Source organism: Lynx canadensis, chromosome F1 (assembly GCF_007474595.2).
Source record: "Lynx canadensis isolate LIC74 chromosome F1, mLynCan4.pri.v2, whole genome shotgun sequence".
Taxonomy (NCBI): Eukaryota; Metazoa; Chordata; class Mammalia; order Carnivora; family Felidae; genus Lynx; species Lynx canadensis.
The window spans coordinates 64,030,892-64,055,480 of record NC_044319.2 but is presented as its reverse complement, the minus strand read 5'-3'; the positions used below and the strand labels follow the sequence as shown (position 1 = coordinate 64,055,480).

Sequence of the window (24,589 nt, the reverse complement as noted above, 5' to 3'; positions counted from 1 at the left end):
GACGCCACACAGTCAGCCATCAATCAGGACCACGCCGGCCACTGACAGCCCGAATGCGGGGGCCTTGAGGACACCGGCTTGGCAGCCCACGCGGGTCACACAGCCTGCGAGGGGGCCGGCCCCCCCCCCCAGTGTGGTCCCACAACAAAGCCCAAGCTTTTTCCAGCTACTGCAAAGAACACTTCAAAAGAAAGCAGCCACACAGCGGCAGAACTATTATTCTTCTCAGATGCCAGTACTCTGATGTTATTTTGGAAAAAGGTAAACAGGGCCGTAAGTTTCGTTTTTACATTTCCTCTTTCAAAGGAACAGTGTTTTTCTCCTTTGTCTTATCTGTGTCTTTCCCACACCTCCCAGGACGAGCGGTAGTTCGGTTAGGAGCCTCAAAATCGCATGTTCAGACTCCTTTTTTCTCTCCTTGTGATAGAACCCTCCCCCCCCCCATCGAGGTGCATCTGCAGTACTGAGAGCAATGGCCCAGCAAAAAGGAAAAAAGCAGGCAGTGGGGGAGGGGCACAGGTCAGGAAGAGAGAGGGAGAGGCAGGGAAAGGAAGAGGGGAAGACAGAGAGAAGGAAGGAAGAAAGGAGAGAGAGGGAGATGGAGACAGAGAGAGAGAGAGAGAGAGAGAGAGAGACAGAAGGTGTCCAGGCTGGGGCTGATCTGGAGCCCGTATCTCCACGTTCGATCAAATAGAGGCTCACAGCCACCGGAAAGTTTGCAAACTGAGAAGTCATTTCTGCACTCCCCACCCCCCCCAGTAGCTCTGAACATCAAAGTGCCTCAGAGTCCCCAGCTCTTTGCCGATCACCAGGACTGTGTTGATCGTGCCCTGGGAGGTGAGGTGATGGTGCAAGGTCAAGCCTCAACGGTTACTTGCGGAAAAACCAAGGACAAACAGGAAGAATTCAAACAGGAAATGACTCATAAACCATAGACTGGGGCGCTCCCCTCCCTCTTACTCTCCCCCTCACAGAGAGCCGTGTTTCCATTCGCTTTGCTTTTAGGATTCCCCCTCCCCCCCCAGCAACAACAACAACACAGTCCCCTCCCGACTCCCTCCTGTGAGGGAGATTCAGTTTTTCCAAAGTCCTGACACGCTTCCCGGCGGTCTTCTCTCACGCGTTTCTCGCAAGCCGTCTTGAAACCGAATGCTTGTGTTCTGTGTTTGCTGCGAGGAGACAGGATTCATCAAAGATTCGTAAACGCACCGTGTAGACAACCCTCGGTGGCAGGTGCAAACGTTACGGACGGAAAAATCGATCTGAGAGGTGGAAGTTCCTCCCGCTCCTCGGAGCTCCTCGGGAGGCCGCCTGTGTTCAGCTCTGGGCCCTGGTGGCTGCTCTGAAAAGGGAACTTGGGTCAAGAGGAGCTTAAATTGGGCTGCAGTTGGAATCACAGGTGTGTTCCAGGGAGCAGGGAGGGGGGAGGAGGGGAGGGGGTGCCAGGAAGTTTAACAACCACCTGTCCAATAACAACAACAACAACAAACACCCCCCACCCAGCCCTGGCCCCTGGTAGCCTTTGCGTAAACACGCGCACCTTTCTACGCTATTTCCACCCTACGGGTACCATAGACGTAAGTCAGCGCCGGGCCATAGAGCGGCAACGTGTAGCCAAATAATTAGGAAGCGATGCCCTTTGAGTACTTACGACCTTTTCAAAAACGAATGTATTTAAATGCCAGCTGGTACCTTTCGGTCGCTCACAGCGGTTGTGTTGAGCAACGGGTTTGCAAAATTCCCGAAATTTTACCGGTTGACTTATGTGAATCTGTACGAGCAGCTTCTGGCTTGTGGGCTCTGGGACTTTGTGAGGGGAGCGGGGAGAGACTGAGTCAGAGCTCCCAAGAAGGCCACTTTCCAAGAAGTCAGAGCTCCCAAGAAGACACTAGAGCCTAAGGAGAACGTCACCAGGGAGAAAGTCTCCACGGATGGCCGAGGGATTCCGAGGGCAGTGATTTGAAGGACTCAATGTTATTTTATTTTATTTTATTTATTTTATTTTATTTTATTAGTTATTTTTTTTAAATATAATTTATTGTCAAGTTGGCTGACATAGAGTGTATACAGGGTGCTCTTGGTTTCGGGAGTAGATTCCCGTGATTCGTCGCTTACCTACGACACCCAGTGCTCATCCCGACAAGTGCCCTCCTCAGTGCCCATCACCCATTTCCCCTCCCCCCACCCCCCATCAACCCTCAGTTTGTTCTCTGTATTAAGAGTCTCTTATGGTTTGCTTCCCTCCCTCTCTGTTTGACACTATTTTTTCCCCCTTCCCTTCCCCCATGGTCTTCTGTTAAGTTTCTCAAATTCCCCGTATGAGTGAAAACATATGATATCTGTCCTTCTCTGACTGACTTATTTCACTTAGCAGAATACCATCCAGTTCCATCCACATTGTTGCAAATAGCAGGATTTCATTCTTTCTCGCCGCTGAGTAGTATTCCATTGTATGTATAAACCACATCTTCTTTATGCATTCATGTTGATGGGCATTTAGGCTCTTTCCATAATTTGGCTATTGTTGAAAGTGCTGCTATAAACATGGGGGTGCATGTGCCCCTATGCATCAGCACTCCTGGACCCCTTGGGTGAATTCCTAGCAGTGCTATTGTGGGGTCTTAGGGTAGTTCTATTTTTCATTTTTTGAGGAACCTCCACACTGTTTTCCAGAGCGGCTGCACCAGTTTGCATTCCCACCAACAGTGCAAGAGGGTTCCTGTTTCTCCATATCCTCGCCAGCATCTATAGTCTCCTGACTTGTTCATTTTGGCCACTCTGACTGGCATGAGGTGATATCTGAGTGTGGTTTTGATTTGTATTTCCCTGATGAGGAGTGAGGTTGAGCATCTTTTCATGTATCTGTTGGCCATCTGGATGTCGTCTTGGGGAAAATATCTATTCATGTCTTCTGCCCATTTCTTCCCTGGATTATTTGTTTCTCAGGTGTTGAGTTTGAGAAGTTCTTTATAGATTTTGGATACTAACCCTTTATCCGATATGTCACTTGCAAATATCTTTTCCCGCTCTGTCGGTTGCCTTTTAGTTTTGTCGATTGTTTCCTTCGCTGTGCAGCAGCTTTTTATCTTGGTGAGGTCCCAACAGTTCATTTTTGCTTTTGCTTTTAATTCCCTTGCCTTTGAGACACGTCGAGCAAGAAATTGCTGCGGCTGAGGTCAAAGAGGTTGTTGCCTGCTTTCTCCTCGAGGGTTTTGATGGTTTCCTGTCTCACATTTAGGTCTTTCACCCAGTTTGAGTTTATTTTTGTGTCTGGTGTAAGAAAGTGGCCCAGTTCCATTCTTCTGCATGTTGCTGTCCAGTTCTCCCAGCACCATTTGCTAAAGAGACTGTCTTTTTTCCATTGGACGCTCTCCCCTGCTTTGTCAAAGATTAGTTGGCCATAGATTTGCGGGTCCGATTCCGGGTTCTCTGTTCTATTCCTTTGGTCTACGTGTCTACGTGTCTGTTACTGTCTTGATGATCACAGCTCTGTAGTACAAGCTAAGGTTGAAGGACTCAGTTTTAATTTGTTTCTTATTCTGTGCTGTTCTGTGGACTCTGGCCCTTTCCCTCAAATCTTTAAGTGTTTTTTTTTTTAATTTTTTAATTTTTTTAAGGCTTATTTATTTTGACAGAGAGAGCGAGAGAGCACTAGTGGTGGAGGGGCAGAGAGACAGGGAGAGAGAATCCTACGCAGGCCCTGTGCTTTCAGGGCAGAGCCAGATGCGGGGCTCAATCCCATGAACTGCGAGATCACGACCTGAGCTGAAACCAAGAGTCAGGCTGCTTAACCCAATGAGCCACCCAGGAGCCCCAAATCATTAAGTGTTTTAAAAAACGGTTAAAAAGACCATTGCAAGGAGACAAACAAACGTTATCGAACATTTCATGAAGCGGGCAGTCTCCGTTCGGAGCCCTGCAAAATGGGGTGGGAGGCAGGATGCCTTTATAGGATAAAGAATGAGGAGCGAGAAAACTGGCCCAGAGCCCAGGGGTGGCCTGGGGATGGGGCTCGGGTGACTGGACACGCTGTGGAGCATTTCCAGGGACGTGAGCCTCGTCTCCTTCGGCTGGCCGATGTGGTGCGGGGGTGGGGGTGCGGGGGGTGGCAGGGCGGCCGCCTCAGGCCTCGACGGTTATTCCAACATGCGAGGGAGTGATAGTCACACAGACTCGTGTTTGGTGGCGCTTCGAGGGTCAGGGGCCACGCTGGTGACCAAGTGGCGGGGAGAGGGACACAGCTATTGGAGGGGAGGTGACACTAGGGGTGGGGACTCCAAAGCCCCAGCTCCAAGCCCCTCCCAGCCCATCAGGGGCTCCCTGCCTCCCCGCCCTCCTCACAAAGAGGGGTAGTCTGCAGAGGGTAGGATGGGCTTGTCCTATTTCGACAGTAAATAAAAGGGTGACCCTAGAAGGCTACAGGACTTAGAGACATTTGGTTAAGGCATTTAAAAAACACTTCATTGTAAAAATAGTTTAAATGAATCAGCATGACACAAAGAGATGAATGAAGCTTGATGATTTTCTTTGGAGACTGGATACATGAAGAGCTATTCCAATTTAGAGATCCTCATTTCTCTCTCGATAACAGGGATGCCCGACAATGTGTACTGATGCAGTTGGTTTGTGTGGCAGGACCCACAAAATGAGTGCCCCCCGCCCCCTTCCCAGTGGCCTGGCCCACGTCACAAATCTAAACCCAAGTCAGCCTGCGCCTTTGGGAAACACCTGTCAAGGAAACCTCGCATACACCAATCGAGATCCTCTAATTCAGCTTTGGCTAGCTTACCTGACTCTAGAAAAGAGGACCATTAGCTTTATTGGGAAGTCTCAGACCTCCTAGCCAATCATGCCTGTTTCCACGTTGCCTTTTCTAACGCTCTATAAAACTCACTCTGGCCAAAATCCCTCAGGAAGAGTCTCCAACTGCTCCCCCATCCCTGGACCACTTGCCTTTGAACAAAGGACATCCAACCCGTTTTTAGTTTTAGTTTTGTCATGTGACAGTGCTAAAAGCAAGTTCCCAAAGTTATGCCAGCAAAAAGTGTTATGGAAGATCGCCAGCTTACCAGAAACTTCCAACAACCGATTACCAGGCCAGGAGAAACTGGACGCAGAGAGGAGCTAACCCATCAAAATGGCAGCCACCATGTCTTTGTCCCAAAGCCCGGGGTGGGAGGTCAACCATCAGAGCCACCAACTCTTAATTCATATGAACTGATGGTAATTGTATTTCTCAGACCACAGCAAAAATGCAACAACAGATTAGAAGGGACCGGTTGATAAGAGACAGGCTCTACGACACAAGAAGTAACTACTGTTCCTCCCGGAGGTTAGGAGATTATAGAAGAACTGAAGAGACTACTGTAATTCATAGCTATAATGACCAACATGATTAATCAAGAGGTGGTGAAATGATAGTTACTATCGTCTATTTAAGAGGAAGGGTGCCAATGAAATATTCTAGACTTATTTCTGTAAAAAATGTTTATAACAAAAAAGTTACTTGACGATGTAAACTTCAGTTATCTGGAAAAAAATGCGTCGATGCAAATCACTTTGTTCCTTAAGTTAGGATTTACTATCTCATTTTTAGTTAATAAAAACCCATCTGTAACCACTCTCCTCATTTGTCAGAGTTGTGTGTTTGAATATTAACAACAAGTTAATTATGCCTCTGGCTACTCTTTGTCACTGAATGTTCTGCTTTCATCTAATGCTCAACTTATCTACAACCAAACTCATAGATTCTCCTGTGAAATGGCAGAAAATACATACATATATGTGTCTCTTCCCTCAGTTCCTGACACACAGTTCCTAAATCCGTGTGGTTTCCTAAGTGTGGAGAGCACTGGGAACATCTTTTGTTGTCATATTTGGTCTTTGATCCCAGTTCCTGACAGAGGGCTCCTGAGTCCTGGAATTTCCTGGGTGATAGGGTTGGTTTTTGGTCCTAATTACTCTGGGTGGGCTTCTGGATAGCTTCAGGATGGGGGATGGTCACCAGAAAGACCAAGCCTTGATTAGAAACTTGGACTTTTCAGCCCCACCACCAACCTCCAAGAGTGGGGCAGGGGCTGGAGAGTGAATTAATGACCTATCGTTCCTATGTAGTGAAGTTTCCATAAAAACCTCCCAAGTATGGGGTTTGGAGAGCTTTCGTGCCGCTGAACACATGGAGTGCTGGGAAGACAGCACACAAGGTGAGGGCATGGAACCTTCACGTCCTTTCCGCCACATCTCCTTGCCCTCATGTATCTCCCCTGTCTGGAAGTCCATCTGTATTCCTATAATAAGTAATATATATATATTTTTTTAATTTTTTTTTCAACGTTTTTATTTATTTTTGGGACAGAGAGAGACAGAGCATGAACTGGGGAGGGGCAGAGAGAGAGGGAGACACAGAATCGGAAACAGGCTCCAGGCTCCGAGCCATCAGCCCAGAGCCTGACGCGGGGCTCGAACTCACGGACGGCGAGATCGTGACCTGGCTGAAGTCGGACGCTTAACCGACTGCGCCACCCAGGCGCCCCAGTAATATATTTTTATAATAACCCAGCAAATGTAACTAAGTTTCTCTGAGTTCTGTGAGCCATTTTAGCAAATTATGAAACTCAGTGAGGGCGGCGTGGGCACCTCAACTGATAGTCAATTGGTCAGAAGTACGGGTGACAAGCTGGGGCTTTCAATTGGCATCTGGAGTTGGGGTGGGGACAGTTCTGTGGGACTGAGCCCTTACCCTGTGGGATGTGACGCGAACTTCGGGTAGTGCCAGGACTGAATCGCATTGTGGGGCTCCCAGCTGGTGTCCCAGAATTGCTTGGTGTGTGGAAAGCGCCCCTACGAAGCTCGTGTCAAGGGTGTGGCCAATGTGGTAGTGGAGGGAGTAAAGGAGAAACACCGTTAGTCTCTCAAGCTGACTTCTCCAACCTACCAAGTTTCTACCTCAATGTCACAATCACCAAGCATGAGATGAGGCCTTGGATTCCTCTCTGAAGAACCCTTATTTCCCATGTGTCATCAGTTTTAAAGTTCTGCCCAGTGTTTCCTTGGTAAGGCTCTGTGCCTCCATTTTTACCCTCCTGGTTAGCCCCAGTCCTCTTACACCTAAGTTATTCCTTAGCTCTCTCACCATAACGATTTCTGGCGTCCCGACCCTTTCTCCAGACCATCCCATACACTGACTGTCGTCACCTGAGGCTTTTGAAACCCACTGCTTTCTGCTACGTACTGATGGAAAGCGTGGGATTTGCTTTCGTCTCGGATTTTAGGCCTAACGCTACCTCTCTCTTTTGTGGGACCTTGAGCAGGAAATTTAGTTCCTAAGCTTCCGTTTCTTCATCCGTAAAGGGTAAACAACAATAGTGCCTAAACCACAGAGCTGTTGTAAGGATTAAGTGAGATAATTTGTGTATAACAGGAGTCCGATGCCTGGCACGTAAATGGTTTCTCTCCCGCCTATCTGACGGCTCCTTGTCAGACTCCTTTATTATGTCTTCCTCTTCCAGAGGCAACAGTCTGCTTTGCCTCTCCTCTGTTCAATCTATACTAACTCTCCACGGGACCACATTTTGTCTCATGCCTTAAAGTATTACCCATGTGTTGGTGATTTCCAGGTATAAGTTGCCTATACCCACTGGCTTGTTTAGGTTGCTGACTTCTTCAGCTCCAAGTTTGGGATATATGAACGAAAATTAAAACCCAGGAAACTCACCTCTGAGTTGTTCCTTGGGTCCTGGGTTCCCTAGCCTGTCTGCCTTCTTCTCTCCACCTTCAGCATCTTAGGTTTGTTTTATATATGACGTCTCAGGTTTTACATTGTACTCAGTGGGAAGAATAGAAAAGTAGGCCAACTTCATCTTGGTGGACATGTCTATTGAATTTTTATTTTTTAAAAGTGTTTGTCATTAAAAAAATTAAAAAAATAAAAATAAATAAAATACATTCAAATAAGGAAAAAACCGCTTTTTTTTTTTTAATTTTGAGAGAGAGAGAGAGAGAGAGAGAAAGAGCATGCCTGAGTAGGAGAGGGAGAGAGAGAGGGAGAAAAGAATCCAAAGCAGACTCCACACGGTCAGAACAGAGCTTGACAGGGGGCTGGATCCCGTGAACTGAGAGATCATGACCTGAGCTGATATCAAGACTCGAATGCTCAGGGGCGCCTGGGTGTCTCAGTCAGTTAAGTGTCTGACTTCAGCTCAGGTCATGATCTTGCAGCCCATGAGTTCGAGCCCCACGTCGGGCTCTGGGCTGACGGCTCGGAGCCTGGAGCCTGCTTCGGATTCTGTGTCTCCCTCTCTCTCTGCCCCTCCCCACTCATGCTCTGTCTCTCTCTGTCTCTCAAAAAATGAATAAACGTTTAAAAGAAATTAAAAAAAAAAAAGACACTTTCAACCAACTGAGCCACCCAGGAGCACCTGAGGTTTTTTTTTTTTTTAATTTTTTTAAGTTTATTCATTTTTGAGAGAGAGAGAGACAGAGCATGAGTGGGGGAGGAGCAGAGAGAGAGGGAGACACAGAATCCAAAGCAGGCTCCAGGTTCCGAGCTGTCAGCACAGAGCCTGATGCGGGGCTCGAACTCACGAACCGTGAGATCATGACCTGAGCCAAAGTCAGATGCTTAACCGACTGAGCCACCCAGGCGCTCCATGGCTATTTTTTTTCTTTAAATAAATTTTAAATTGTAATAAAAATACATAATATAAAATGTACCCTCTTAACCCTTTTAAAGTATACACCTCAGGAGTGTTCACTATATTCACATTGTTGTATAACAGATCTCTAGACCTATTTCATCTTGCAAAATTGAAACTATACTCATTGACAAACAACTTCCCATGTTTCCTTTGATGGGAAATTCAAAGCACACAAGGGAGCAATTCATTATGAGTAAAATTCAGCATACTTAAAACGGGAAAATCTGAACCCTCAAGCACTTAAAATAATAGGTTGACATCCTATAACAGATCGTAAAATATTTATACGTCAATCATTAAAAACATAAAGTAAAACAAAAGGCAAGATTTCATAAAATTTAATTTCCAGACACGAGGCATACGATCACCGAAATGAAAAACTCAGTGGATACGCAGCCTTAACAAGGTAGGAAATTCTGTCATAAGCTACAACGGGGTTGAGCCCAGGGGGAATCTGTTACATAAGAATATGTAATTAACACAGGTACCGTAAATATTTTACTAGTTTAAGGCCTTAAGATATAAATCTATCCTTGATAATCTTGATTCTTGATCTACGACCTTAATGTCGTCGACTCAGATCTTTTTTTTTTTTTTCCGACTCAGATCTTTATTTCTATCACCATCTTCTACTACTTTCTACTACGCACACCTTGCCAATTATCATCTAGGACTGTTCTACCTGTCTGAAATACTGAACGTCTGTATCTTACTGTGTGACCACAAGTTTTTATCGTTCCAACTCCTGTGTCATTTCTCCATACAAATTAGAAGCCTTGTCAATCGCTCTAGTCCAATAACCCACTCATTTTTTTTCCCCCAGTTTATTCGTCTCCTTCCCGGCCTCACTTTGTTTTTCCGCCATAGTTGGCCCATTGCTTCTTAGTGTGCTGAACACCTGTATCTTTTGGGAACTCTTCTTCCATTCCACATGGTACTGGTGGGGCTGTTGGTCATGTAGCCTAACCACCTCCACCATATAGACGTGGGCCCCTGACCCAGGCCGTCCAAGCAATGCTTGTTGGGGATTGATACGGACACTGTCAGAGAAAGGGTCGGGGTCAGCTTATGGGGTCATGAGCTCTAAGGAATGTGTAAAAACAGAGCTGCTGGAAGTTGTTGTGCATACTTGGAGAGATTTGGGAACGAATCGAGTCAAACAGAGGCAAGCAGAGCTGAGAGATGAAGGGAGATAATTTTTCTCATGATATTATTTGAGCTATGGATCCTCCTGGACCTGAAGCCAATTCTATCTCTTGGCTGTTGCAGCCATATGACTCATTAAATCCTCCCCCACTTCTTTCCCCTTATATTATTTTATAATATCCCTCCCTACCCCCACCCCCATCCCGAGTTTGGCTTCATTTTGCAGTACGGAAATCATTTGGAGCCATCTTGAGACAGACATCATTGACGTAGCGGCTCTCTCCAGTCAATACTGAATTGCAGCTTGGTCTGTTTTGTATCCCACACCTGGGATACGAAAGAAGCTTCCACATTTACCTAATGTTTTTCATAACCAAGAGCATAGTGACTAACACACTTACCTAGCCTGGTACTTACCTAGCCTGGTACTTACCTAACCTTCAGTTATGAACCCGTTGGGTTGCAAATGACCAGAAAACATACCACCCATGTCCTACATAAATAAGGGTTTATTTGTTCCGCATAGGCAACAGAGCTGATAACAGCAGCTCTGAACGCCATCAGGAACCCATGTTCCTTCCCCCTCTCTGCCCTGACGTCCTTACTATGCTGTATTTATGCACCTTCTTGTGGCCTCAAGATCACCAAATGGCTGCTGCCTCTCTAGGCCTCATGACTGTGCTGGTGACACTAGAAAGGAAAACAGAAGGGCATCGTGTGTAGACTTCTGCCATGTCTCATCGACGCATGGCTTCCCCTAGCTGTAGGGGAGCTGGGGCATTAAGTGTTTGGCATTTATTGTCTCTCTATTAGAGGCAGATGGGTTGGAAATACACAACTCAGCTGGCTGTTTCCGGGATCTTAGCACTACACCTGACCTCTTTCCCTGCCCCGGAAGCCACCAACCACCTGCTGGTTCTACAAACCATTCTGTACTTGAGTGCTGAGGGTTAGTGGATAAAAATGACACGGTTGGAGAGAATGGATCCTCTACGAGTTAATGGCAGTCAGTTTCATGTAGGCATTCGGAGCTGCTTGATCTTTCTTTTCCTCCTGGTTTCATTAGCTTCCTCTCCTATTCCCTTTAATTATTATCGTGGATCTTTGACCTGAAATACCTTCTTTACGCCCCGTTCTCACCTTCCCCTCACTGACAACAGACTGCAGTCTCTTGCATGCTGAGAAAAGAGAGGCTGTAAAAATAATGAAGTTTCTCAACTTCCTATAAGCAATCCTTTCCTCCTTTCTTTGTTCCTTTCAGCTTTAAAACCAGAATCTACAGTTGTGGTTTTAACCTTGCTCACATCCATTTGTGCCGCTTGATGTTGATTTCATGCGTCATCATATCTTAACACAGCATCATTTAGTAGTATTTGTTGGATGCTATCGAATCTTCTTTGCAGGACTGGGCTGGATCGATGATCCTCTACCGGACCTTTCACTTCTCCCTCTACTACCTCCTTTTAGCCTATAAACAAATTCAAGCTCCCCACCCCCACCTATCAACACAGAAATCCCAGAAGAACAAAAATCTTCCTTCTCATGTCCCTGCATCTACGCCCTAGCTACCGTCTGATTTCTCTCTTTCTCTACTGAGTCGAGCTTCTTGAAATAGTAGCCACAAATCTCAGTCTTTATTTCCACATTTTCCAAACATTTCTCAACTACCTTCTCACTCGTTTCAACCCATCGTGTCAAGGAAACTGCCCCTGCTAAGGTCCCTGATGATGTCTTACTCACCACACTCATTCTAGGGAGCGGAAATAGCCAAGTGTAAAGGCCCCACGTAGGAGTGTTTGGTATGTTTTCCGGAACGCCAGTGTGGCTGGAGCTGAGAGTGAGGGGAAAGATGAAAAGGAGTTGAGGTCAGAGAAGTAATGGAGAGGAGGAGGGTCAAGTCACGTCAAGCCTTTTAGACTATCTTAATGGCCCCAACTTCTGTGAGTAAACTGAAAAACTGTTGGAAGGGTTTGAGCAGAGGAGTGATACGTTCTGTCTGAAATTTTAAAAGGATCACTCTGGGGGTCCCTGGGTGGCTCAGTCAGTTAAGCCTCCAACTTCGGTTCAGGTCACGATCTCAGGGTTTGTCGGTTTGATCCCCGTGTCAGGCTCTGTGCTGACAGCTCAGCGCCTGGAACCTGCTTCAGATTCCGTCTCTGTCTCTGTCAAAAATAAATGAAATGGGTTTAAAAATAAGATAAAAAGGATCCCCCTGTGTCGAGAATAGATTGAAAAGAGCAAGAAAGGAAGCAGGGCCTGCCTAGTTAGGAAGCTGTTGCAATAATTCAGATGATAGATGATGGTGACCTAGATCAGGGAGGTAGCAGTGAAGTACCTGTTATGGATCTATTTCGAAGGAAGAACCGATAACCCATGATAAGAGGTGGGATGTGTGGTCTGAGAAATAAGGACGCAGAGATTTTTGTCCTGAGGAACCGAAGGACGGAGCTGCCGTTTACCGAGCTGGGGAGTACCCTGGGAAAAGTAGGTTGGGGGGAGAGATTAAGGGAGAGGGTTTGGCGCGCTTCTCTCCAACCCGGGCTTGGCTCCCGCAAAGAAGGGTGGCGAGAAGAAGAAGGGCCGTTCTGCCATCCACGAGGTAGTGACCCGAGAACGCACCATCAGCATTCACAAACGCATCCATGGAGTGGGTTTCAAGAAGCGTGCCCCTCGGGCACTCGAAGAGATCCGGAAATTTGCTATGAAGGAGATGGGAACTCCAAATGTGCGCCTCGACCCCAGGCTCAACAAAGCTGTCTGGGCCCTTGGGGTGCCTGGGTAGCTCAGTGGGCTGAGCATCTGACTTCGGCTCAGGTCATGATCTCATGGTTCGTGGGTTCGAGCCCCACATCAGGCTCCGTGCTGATGGCTCAGAGCCTGGAGCCTGCTTCAGATTCTGTGTCTCCTTCTTTCTCTGCTTTTTCATGCTCTGTCTCTCTCTCTCTCTCTCTCCAAAATAAACATCAAAAAAAATTAAAAAAAAAAAAGCTGTCTGGGCCAAAGGAATAAGGAATGTTCCACACCATATCCATGTGTGATTGTTCAGAAAATGTAATGAGGATGGAGATTCATCAAATAAACTCTATACCTTGGTTATCTATGTACCTGTCACCACTTTCAAAATCTACAGACTGTTAATGTGGACGAGAACTAATTGCTGACTGTCGGACAAAGGTATAAAGCTGCAAAAAAAAAAAAAAAAAAAACCACAAAGAAAGAGAGATAGGGTTTGTACCAATGAAATATAAGATGGTGATTAGAAGACATTCAGTTGTAGATGAAGTCTTGAGGGAACTGGATAAAGGATGGAGTTTAGCTGTCGAGGGGACTGGAGATAGGCATTTGGGAGTCGACATCCTGCGGGTGGATGTAAACTTATGAGGATGGATGAGATCATCATTGGAATGAGATTAAATGGAAAAGAGAAGTGTTCTAAGAGCTGGACCTTGGAGTAATTTAATGTTAATGGGCCAAGAAGATGAGCATGAACCAGTGAGGGAGCTGGGAGAGCGGGAAGGAAGTGGGAAGAAAATCAGGAGAGTGTGGTGTCCCGGGAGATGACTTCAGAAATATGTCAAGAAGGAGAGAGGGATGGACCAAATCGAATGATGCTGATAGGTCATGTACTTCGAGGACGGAATATTTCAATGGGTCAAGAGAGTGGGAGGAGAAAAGTATGAATTTTGCTGTAAATGAAGAGAGAAATAGAACAGTAGCTAGGGAGAGAAGTAGGATCAGAAGAGTTTTGTTTTGTTTATTAGTCGGGAGAAATAATGTGTTTGTAATCTGATGGGGATGATCTAGCAGAGAGGGAATTTGTGAGAGCAGATTCAAAAGGGAAGAACTGCATTGCTCCTTGGCCTTTTGGTTGAGGTCAAGTGTAAACGGGAAGAATTACCGGGGCAATGTCCTCGAGCAGGTGAGAGGAGCTAGGCTCTAGTGCATAAGTAGAGAAGCTGTCCCTTACTTGACACAGTTCAATTCGTCCAGAGTAACAGGAGAATGGAGAAAGATGCAGAGAGGAAGAGAAAACAGAGCAGGACACAAAGGAAGGGAGGTGGATAGATGTTACAATGGAAGCATGAGGAAATACTTTTCAGATGGCATCTGTCTTTTCAGTGAGGAAACTGAGAGTGAGGACAGTGGAAGAAGTATTGAAAGGCAATGCCCTCTACAGCTTGTCTGCTCTCACCTCCTGATCGTTCAGGAGAGTAAGAGAATGAACGAGAGAAATAAAGTTATAATTGCCTGGCAGCATTGGAGTTAAGGATCATACATTTAAGTGAGACTGGTCATAGCATGGTTGCATGCTTTTTTCCAGCTAGTGGTGCAAATTCAGGTACAAATGAGCCCCAGTTGGAATTAAGCAGTATTGATTTTTTAAATTGGCTTTTGGCCAGGCAGTACAATTCAAAATGGAACAAGGGAGGTGAGGGCGTATCGGAGGGAGTGGTGGTAATGACTTACTATGGACATTAAACTGGGTAAGGAGACGAGTGTTGCCACAAGGGTCAGGAGAGATAGTGAGAGGTAGTTGGATCAATGGATTATTGGTTGGGGCACGGAGGTGAAGGGATTGTTGGAGTTGGGGTAAAAGAAGGAGTGAAATGGAAAGATAGAAGATGGCGATTAGAGAGAGTGGGATGCTTAAAACTAAGATTACGGAAAGATTGTAGAGTTTGGCATTAGAGCATGACTATAGGAGATGTCTAATCAGCTATGTCTAGAGAAACAAATCAGCCTGAGGGGCAGGAATCGCACACAAGAGGAACCAAGCCAAGGAGCGGTAAAAGGGAACCAGGAAGACAGAGGAGAAAACCAAGATGGAGGAACCGAAAGGCTAATGGACTGAAAGGAGTGGAAGACAAGCTCATTGGAGGTGAAGAGGTCAGAGACCTGCAGAGTGAGGCTAATGGAAGGACCATGTACATGGATGTAAGTTCAAGGGGAGTAGGGTCGGAGAGCGTACAAGTCAGCCAGGAGCTGAACTCTTCAAGAAGTTGGGGGGCAGTGACCCGAGGATAGCAGGTGACTCTAATAGGAAGGATGACAGCGTTCCAGTCTTACAACATTAGATTCGAAGCTAAAATTACTCATTGTCCGGTCATGCATGATCTCCTGTTTACCCAACTTTTATCTTAAGTTTTCTGCAGAATTTGTCATCGCTTCCACTTTTTTGAACTTCTTTTATCTTGAACTGTTGTGACTCTGAGATCTCTTGGTTCTCCCGTCTCTCTCTGTCAATTCCTTCTGCTGTCATCTCTTGGATTTTCCGTCTCAGTTACCCAGGGCTCCCAATGTGTCCTCCTCTGTTCTCATTGTACATACATTTCCTGGGTGGCCCCCCACCCCCCAATCCCATGGCTTTGGCCGCCACCCAAAGGCTTCTGGATCTGTAGCTCCAGCCCTGACTATGCTCTCTTGTTCTAGTCCTTGATTTCTGACTGTTCACTGAAGAGACTTCGGATGTCCTTCGGACAGCTTAAATTCATCCAAGACTAAATTAATCATCTTCTCCAAACTTCCTTCCCTTTGTTTTTGAATTTCAATCAATCACTGATGTATTTGACTCATCACGGTCATGTTTCTCTTCCTCGTCTCCCATATATAGGCAAGTCACCAATTCCGTGAATTCTATTTCTGAACTCTGAATTCTAAATCTGATTTGTCAACCCTGATTGAGTCTGACTCTTTGCCTCCTTCAAACCTATATCTGTGCAATGAAAAGTTGGTGAAGAAAAACAGAGAGGCACTTCCCAGCTTCATGGAAGTCTAGAACATCTAGTTGATTAGAGGTTCCCTTTCTATAGCACAGGTAGGAAAATCAGAGAAAACCTCCTTGTAATGAATAGTGAGAAAGGGCTGGCCACGCCAGGACCTGGGGATAAAGACGTGCATGGAGAGAGTAGCAGGTGTAAAGGCCCTGAGGTGGTAGAGCCTGGTGGGCTCAACGATACCGCCAGTACCTCTGAAGGACTCGTTTATAGCACTTACCACGGAGGTAATCGTGTATTTGTGTTTATCTACCTGAATCTACTATACATTTGTTTAGCGCCTGTTATCCCCGCGATTCCCGAGGACTGAGGCCCCGTCTTGTTAAAGGTTAGCACCTAGTACCTGGCCCACAGGGAAGAGGGAAGTTTACTGAATGAATGAATAACTAGGTAACAACTGCTTAGTAAATATGATCATCTATAGGATTAGCTGTTGAAGAGGTGCATTTTGTTTTCGGAATGTAAACCCTGAATGTAATACTGACTACACCTTTTCAAACTAGCATATCCTGCCCTCTGTCAGGAGCAGGCTCCTTTCCTGCACGCTTCTTCTCTCAACAATCTCTGTTGTGAGAGCTTCAACATTTAAGGTACCTTCCCCTCTGTTTTAGATGGCCATGAACTCATCCTATGATTGGGATTGTTATCAGATCCCGAGAGGGGCTTTGATAGGGATTTTCTCCTTTCTTGGAGTTACCAGGAGTATTTATGATATATAGTCTATGGAAACAAAGGGAGGGAGAGAAGCAGAATTTAAGGTGATTGTTGGACATCCAGGAAGTATCCAGTCAGCAGGATCTAGGGAAACAAATTTATTTATGAGACAAGAATTGTAAAGGAAGCCAAGCCAAGGAGAGGTGAGAAGGAGCCAGAAAGACAGAGGAGAGGGCTAGCATGGCAAGATATACTGAGAGCCAAAGAGAGAAACTTTAGGGGTGGAGGGGACTCTGTAATGTCAAATGCCACAGGGGGCACCAGCATGTACCTGGACATTGGTGCTTTTAAGAGGGAAACTTCAGAAGAGTGTTGGACCAAGTAGGAGGAAGTGAAAGCTTTGGGCATAGTCACTTATGCTATGGTCTGGTGGTCAGAGGTCAGTAACAATGTCCCCTTCCTTCTTCCCCACAGGAAGTGTCTTTAGGTAATCTCTGGGAAGAGGGAAATCAGGGGTTCAGACTTTCTCTCTCTCTCTCTCTAGTTGAGAAGTCACTTCTCAGCTCATTCTCATCACTGTGAAATTTAAAATTTTTTGAAATATTTATTTATTTTGAAGGAGAGAGAGACAGAGTGTGAGCAGGGGAGGGGCAGAGAGAGAGGGAGACACAGAATCCGAAGCAGGCTCCGGGCTCTGAGCTGTCAGCACAGAGCCCGACGCGGGGCTCGAACCCGTGAGCTATGAGTTCAGGACCTGAGCCGAAGCTGGACGCTTAACTGACAGAGCCACCCAGGTGCCCCTCATCACTGTGAAGTTTAGAATGAGATGTCTGCCTTGAGACTCTGGAGCAAAGTTGCCTTCTCTCTGTTCTGCGTCCATCTGTGGCGATCTTCCTCCTATCGACAGATACAGTAGACCCTGGGGGACGTTCAGTGGTTCTTTACTAAGAGCTTTAGAAAAACGTTTAGAAGAGCTGCACAGGGTCCAACTGTTGGTTTGGGGGGGATGGGAGTGGGCAAGGGAGATCAGGCATTATGACTTTGCCTGACTTGCTGATTTACTTCTTTGACCAATATGGAATGGGGCAAAGCTTCATGGCTTAGGCCAGCGTTTGAAAGCTTAGATGTTTCTAGATATCAGGCAGATCAAATAAACGACTGAGGTAGGCAGGCCAGGCCAAGGATGAAGTGTAGAGTGTGGGCCCCGTTTAGAACAGGACAAATGTCCCTCAGCACCGGACATTGTTGCCCTGTAGGCATGTGGTCCCAATGTAGTCAGGTATCTGGAAAACATTTTTAAGGAAGAGTGAGAAATGAGGATCTCCAGGTAAATTGCCTCAATTTCTCATGTTACTAATTTTAAAATTAAGGTGGAGGGGAGTGGGAGATACAGGCCTCCAGCTGTGGATTGACTACGTCATGGGGATGAAGGGGGTGGCATAGAGCATATGGTCAATTGCGCTGTAATGGCGCTCTACGGTGACAAATGGTGGCTACCCTTGTGGTGAGCACAGCACGGCAATAACAACGACAACAAAATTAGAGCACTGTGGGGCCAAATATCTGTAGATAGGATCCTGGTCTCCAGCAGCCAGTTTGTGATTTCTGGTGTAGGACTTAAGAAAATATGCCGAGGTCTACTTTCCTCCTTCCTTGCTCCATTACTGACTCCTCCCCAGCCCCCAACACCCCCGTCATGGTTCCCATGCTCACTTTTCTCAACCCTTCACCGACTGAGATCGTTTTCTCCTCCTCTCTGTTGTGCTGGCTCTGAGGGAGAGAGCAAGTGGGCAGTGGCCTATGGACCTCTAGCTCAGTCTCTCAAGTCCGCAAGCATGCCTTTGGCGTTCTCTTAGAATACCTGAAGATCAACACGTTACCTCCCCAGGAGGATCACTCTCCTCTCAAAGACAGCCCCATGTAGTCTCCATGCACAGGAAAATGTTTCTGCTATTAAGTAGACTGGAGTCACCCAGAGAGTTAAAAAACAAACAAACAAACTGCTTACCTGCATCCCAGTCTAGAATAATTAGATCAGTATCTCTGGAAGTTCCTGCACTGGTGGTTTTCAAAGCTCCTCATGAGGTTCTAGTGAGCGGTCAAGGGTTAAGCACCACTGGACGGGTGAATACTGAAAATATTCACCTAAGCACCTAACCACTGGATAGGTGAATACTGAAGGTTGGGGGAGTTTGGATTCGCTGGGGGAGTAAAAGCATCACTGAGTAGAGCCAAGGTCCAAAGAGGAATTGTGTGGATTTGTGATGTGCTGCATGGTTCATGGGCTTTCTCCCATGGGCTTTGCGGGTTGCACCGCGGAATCAAGATGGAGGACAGGCAATCCTTTGGATTGGATGCTGGCCCAGCAATATGGAAAGCTAAGGAAGAGAGCACATAGAGTGTTGACAATGACTTTATTGATCTGTGGACAGGGAATGAAGGCTATTCAGATAGGGACCAAGGGTCTTGGTGACTCACAATGAGTGAAGCGGGGAGGAAACACCAGTGAGTGCAGGGGAAATATAAGGACAAGGAAGAGTGGTGATTTCAAATTTCAGATCTCAGAGGCAGATCAGGGCATTGTGACGAGAGACATTGGGGTTTGTCATCCTGGCGTGGCTTGACTGGAGAGCTGTCCCTCTGTATACAAGGAACCCCCTCTGGTGTTTCCAGCATTCGCCTAAATTCGTTGTATTCTAACAATTGTTTTGAAGTTTATTTATTTATTTTGAGAAAGAGTGCAAGCTGGGGAGGGGCAGAAAGAGAGACAGAGAACCTAAAGCAGGCTCCACGCTGCCAGCATGGAACCCGATGTGGGGCTCGAACCCACGAACAGTGAGATCATGATCTGAGTTGAAATCAAGAGGCTTACAGTTAACTGACTGATTTACCCAGTATCAGAATCGCCCTGTATTCTAACAATCTTACTGTCATTCATTCTGTACCCTGGTCCTTCCTCTAGTCTTTCTGTTTAATGTTTATTTATTTATTTTGAGAGAGAGAGAGAGAGAGAGGGAGAATGCGTAAGTGAGGGACAGGCAGAGAGAGAGGGAAAGAGAGAATCCCAAGCAGGCTTCACATTGCCAACACAGAGCCTGATGCAGGACTTGAACCCATGAACCGTGAGATCATGACCTGAGCTGAAATCAAGAGTCAGACACTCAACTGACTGAGTCACCCAGGTGCCCCTCCTTCCTCTAGCCTTTAAATTCCCTCCTCCACCCCCAGCCACCAAATTACTTCCGATCTATTGTTTGCTTGTTTATTCAACAACTGTTTAGTGAATGTCTACTTCGATAGATTCGGGACCATATGAGGTTCCTGGGACACAGTCACCATTCTCTTGGAACTTTGAATGCAATGAGATCTATCAGATGCATCAAACACAAAATTACGTAAATGCTCATAAAATTTGAATTTGTACCAACGGTTGGAGAAACACACGGGGCTCTGAGACCACATCACGGGAATAGCGACGGAGAATATGTCAGAGAAGGCTTCTCTGGAGACATGATGTAGAAGCGGAGTCCTGAAGGATGCCTAGGAGCTGGCTTGTGTGTGTGCGTGCGCATGCGTGCGTTCGCAGACTAGTAGAGGGAACTGAATGTGCAAAGGCACAGAGGCAAGAAAGAGGGTTGGCGTTAGTCCAGGAGCGGATGAAAGCCAGTGTGGCTGAGATGCTGCGAAAGGGTGGAGAGGCTCTCGCAGGTCACGCCAAAGGTGTGGGACTGCCGGTGGGTGTGACTGGAGGGGGGGGGGGGCTGCTCAAAAGGGGGGAGTGTTTCTTTTCCCTTCCGTTATCTTCCCGGGACAGCCAATCACAGACTTCTTCCCTCAGCGAAAGCAGTTGAACTGCGGTGCCCTTTCCTCCATTCTACAATGAAAACATTGAGGAACAAGCTTACTTTCCGGACAAAGGAAGATGTTTGTTTTCCTTTTGTAGGAATCATGCACGCATTGCCTGGTTCCCCCACCCCGCTGCAAAATGCGTTTTCTATCCCTTGGGAATGGGGCACCCAGGTCTTAATGTGTTTACCTTCATAACAATGGATTACTTACAGTTGGCTAATTCTTTTTGTTTCCCACCAGAAAGGAAAAAAAAAAAAAGATTAATTCTATGGTGAGCGTTGGGTGGTCTCCGGGCCTGTAGAGGAGACCTGACCGTGTCCCACAACAATGGTGCCATTTACTGATATGGGAAAGAGTGGTGGAAGAAAAGCCTTGGAGAAGGAAATCCGATGCTTTTCTTTTTCTTTGCTTTTTGGCATCCTGAACTTGAGATGTGTGGTGGACATCTAAGGGGAGGTGCCAAGTAGGCAGTTGGTGACATAAGCCCGCAGGCCAGGGCTAGAGATAGAAATTTGGGAACCGCTGGCATATAAATAGTATTAGGACAATGGGCTTGGTTGACATTGTACAAGAACATGTCGACGGAAGAGTGAAAGGGGCCCAGGTCTGAGCCTCAGCTCCAGTGTTTACTGGTCCCACAGAGGAGAAGGAGGTTCAGAAGGAAACTGAGAAGCAGCTGGTAAAGAAGGAGGAAAACTAGGTGGAACGTGGTGTCACAGAAGCCAAGAGAAGAGAGGGTGGCACCGATAATAAATATGAGGATGTTTAAAAGGTTTAAGGAAACATAAGAATCAAGAAGTCTATATTTTATTACCTGGTCTATAGTGAAATGTAAGCTTAATTTTTCTCAAAATTTTTTTAAATTTTTGCTTTTGAGAGAGAGGAGACAGTGCAAGTAGGGGAGGGGCAGAGAGAGAGGGAGACATAGAATCTGAAGCAGGCTCCAGGCTCCGAGCTGTCAGCACAGAGCCCGACGTGGGGCTCGAACCCACGAACTGTGAGATCATGACCTGCGCTGAAGTCAGACGCTTAACCAACTGAGCCACCCGAGTGCTCCAGCTTAATTTTTCTTATAAGCTCTTTTCTCACTCACCTGTCAGACATTCGTGGACACATTTCTAATTCTTGTTTTGGTAGGTGACCCTCCTCAGTGCTGTCCTGACTCAAGGGTAGATTCTCGTAGATTTTCTGCTCTGGATGGATTAGCGTCCCTGCCATGACACGATCTCTAATTTTCTGACTGGGCTTTGGCATCCTAGATGTTGAAAAACATTTCTCTACCTGCCCTGACGTCACAGATTATTCCTTCTTCCCCTCTGAAGGCCCTTAGAAGTCTTACTTTTTTTGATTGATACCCTTTGGTGCCCAAAGAGATTTCCTCTGAGCTTGAGGCCATCTTGCATGGGCATGGTAGTAACCCTCTTCTCTTTGCTTTCATGCCTCCACAACTCTGTTCCTAGAAGTTCTTCCTTCTTCCTGATCAATTTTTTTCTCCAGTCCTGTCCTATTCCACTGTTAATGTAATTGATAGCCACTATGTGAGATTAGTTTAACTTTGATGAATTTTGCTTGGCTCATCTGTTGTTTGCAGCCATCATCTCTGTTATTCCCCATTTGGACTCCCCCACCCATCCCCACTGAATCTTGAGGTCTTAAAAGCTGGTCTCCATTACATAGTTTCTAGCACATGGGCTCTCTTCAATAGTCACGGTCTGTTTAAAATTTTGCATATAACTTTAAAATTAATCAATTTTTTAAAATGTTTACTTATTGTTGAGAGAGAGAGAGAGAGAGAAACAGAGTGAGGGAGCTGAGGGGCAGAGACAGAGGGAGACACAGAATCTGAAGCAGGCTCCAGGCTCTGAGCTGTCAGCCCAGAGCCTGATGTGGGGCTCAAACTCATGAACCGTGCAATCATGACCTGAGCCAAAGTCGGATGCTCAACCAACTGAGCCACCCAGGTGCCCCCAAATTTTGCATGTAACTTTAAAAATGGACTGAGGGGCGCCTGGGTGGCTCAGTCGGTTAAGCCGCCAACTTCAGCTCAGGTCATGATCTCACGGTCTGTGAGTTCGAGCCCCGCATCGGGCTCTGGGCTGACAGCTCAGAGCCTGGAGCCTGTTTCAGATTCTGTGTCTCCCTCTCTCTGACCCTCCCCCATTCATGCTCTGTCTCTCTCTGTCTCAAAAATAAATAAACGTTAAAAAAAATTAAAAAAAATAAAAATGGATTGAAAATTTTAGAAGAATTGAATTGGTTTAAAATTACAAAACAATACACTATTCCTGTTGCTACTTAAATAATTCAGAAATGCATAAGGAAATCATAGGGTACAAAAGCTGGACCATCTCACAGAGGAGACAGGTAAAGCGTTGTCAAAGGTGACAGTGAGGGAGTCCCAGGACAATAGCTCTGTGTCAGGCATAGAAAATAACCAGCTCAGGGTAGAATATGGGGTCAGATGCTCCAACAGGCACGCCTCTAGAAGAATGTAAAGCCGATAAATTATTTAACAGATTTAACTAAGTGGAAAATTATATTGAGAATCACATTGACAGAGATAATGGAGGGCATGGGAATATAGATGTTCAATGAAAACAAAGCAAAGAGGAAAATGAGGAAATTAACTCTAAGAAAAACTAAATATTGTGCAAGAAGGGAAATGCAATCATAGTCACTTCTTGGCTCAGTAATCAGCAGTATTTTACAGTCATAATGATGAAAGCATCTGAATATGTGTTTAGCCAAAATTGAGATGCCTTCATATTAGGAGGATGGATTAAGGAAAGAATGAATCTAAACAGATAAGATGTCAGTAGATAATGTGGGGCGTGTGTGTGTGTGTGTGTGTGTGTGTGTGTAGAAAGGACAGTATGGGAGAGGCAGATATAAGGCGAGAGACTGTAGTTAGTTGTCACATGCATGTAAAAAAATTTTTACGTTTATTTATTTTGAGAGAGAGAGAGTGCGTGCGTGAGAGAGCGAGCGCACAAGCAGGGGAGGGGCAGAGAGAAGGAGAGACAAGATCCCAAGCCGACTCTATGCCATCAGCACAGAGCCCGATGTTGGGCTCGAACTCACCACCTGTGAGATCATGATCTGAGCTGAGGTCAAGAGTCGGACGCTTAACGGACTGCACCACCCAGCCACCCCAGTTGTTATGTGCATTTTAAAGCACTATTTGAACTATTTGTAGATAAAACTAATGAAAATTAATCAAAAGCAAAAAAAAAAATGTAGCACAACTACATGTTCTGACATTGGCGAGTTGTTTAAGAGATACTCTTTCTTTAAAAACTGTTTATTTTTATTTTTTAAGTAATCTTTACACCCAGTGTGGGGCTCGAACCCACAACCCCAAGATCAAGAGCTGCACGCTAAGAGTGCCTGGGTGGCTCAGTCGGGTAAGCGTCTGACTCTTGATTTTGGCTCACGTCATGATCTCAGACTTTGTGAGATCGAGCTCCACCTGGGGCTTTGTCTCTGTCACTGTCAGCGTAGAGCCTGCTTAGGATTCTTTCACTCCTCTCTCTCTCTCTTTCTCTCTCTAAATAAATAAATAAATAAACAAATAAATAAATACAAAGAGTTTCATGCTCTAACACCTGAGCCAGCCAGGGACCCCTGAAGAGATATTCTTAAGCAGAAAAATTGTAAAAAATATTTCATTTTGGTAAAAAGCTTATACCTTTGATAGGGAACGATTTGTGGTAGTTATGTTGGGGATTGTATGGAATTTCTGTTTATGGAATGTTTGAATCATTTATAATGAGCATGTATTTATTATTTTTGTGATCAGAAGGAGACACGTTGAAAAATGGTGTATTAGAGTGACATCAGCTAGATGGTGGCTACGAGGGCCTTAGCCCTGGTCCTCCCAGGGGAACCCTGATTTAACAGCCATTCCTGGACAAATACACTTTTACGAGAGCTCCGGGGTCCTGTTGAGAGGTCCTAGCGCCTGAGTGGAGCACAGAATCCGAGAACAGACACATTGCAAAGGGTGAGAACAATTTCACTTTCCTCACATCACCCCAAGCTGGCACAGCTCAGTGCTTAGACTCCCTCAGTCTGGTTCCTCCCACAGGAGACCCCGTGAAATGAGCATCCTCCTTCCCCAGCCTTTCGCAATGGGCCCGGGAGGCTTGCTTCTGTCCCCCGGAACGCAGAGGGACGTTGCATTTCTGTCTCACTGGGGGGCGGCTAAGAACAAAGCAAGGGGGCTGGGGCCCACGGCAACTGACGTGTGGATCGCCGGAACCAGCCTAGGGGCCCTGCCAGTGAGCTGGTCCACCAGTGGACCCCCACAGCAGGCCCGCATCCACCCCTGCAGGCGGTCCCCCATAGTGGGGAGCCACACGACTCGCACGCACAGCTCGGCAGCCAGTCTGGATCCCAGCAGTTGGCTTTGGCTCTACAGGAGGGGGAGAAAGCACCTTACCCCCAACTGCTCCTTCACCAGGGAAGGAG

The 24,589-nt window shown here is 46.2% G+C and overlaps 1 long non-coding RNA gene across 1 annotated transcript; it reads left to right on the top strand.

Moving 5' to 3' along the window:
* The first annotated feature begins 594 nt into the window (after positions 1 to 594).
* Positions 595 to 5,625, top strand: LOC115505716. The gene is made up of 2 exons (XR_003966093.2): positions 595 to 1,399; positions 4,592 to 5,625. It is a non-coding gene; the product is annotated as an uncharacterized LOC115505716 (long non-coding RNA).
* Positions 5,626 to 24,589: the final 18,964 nt, after the last annotated feature.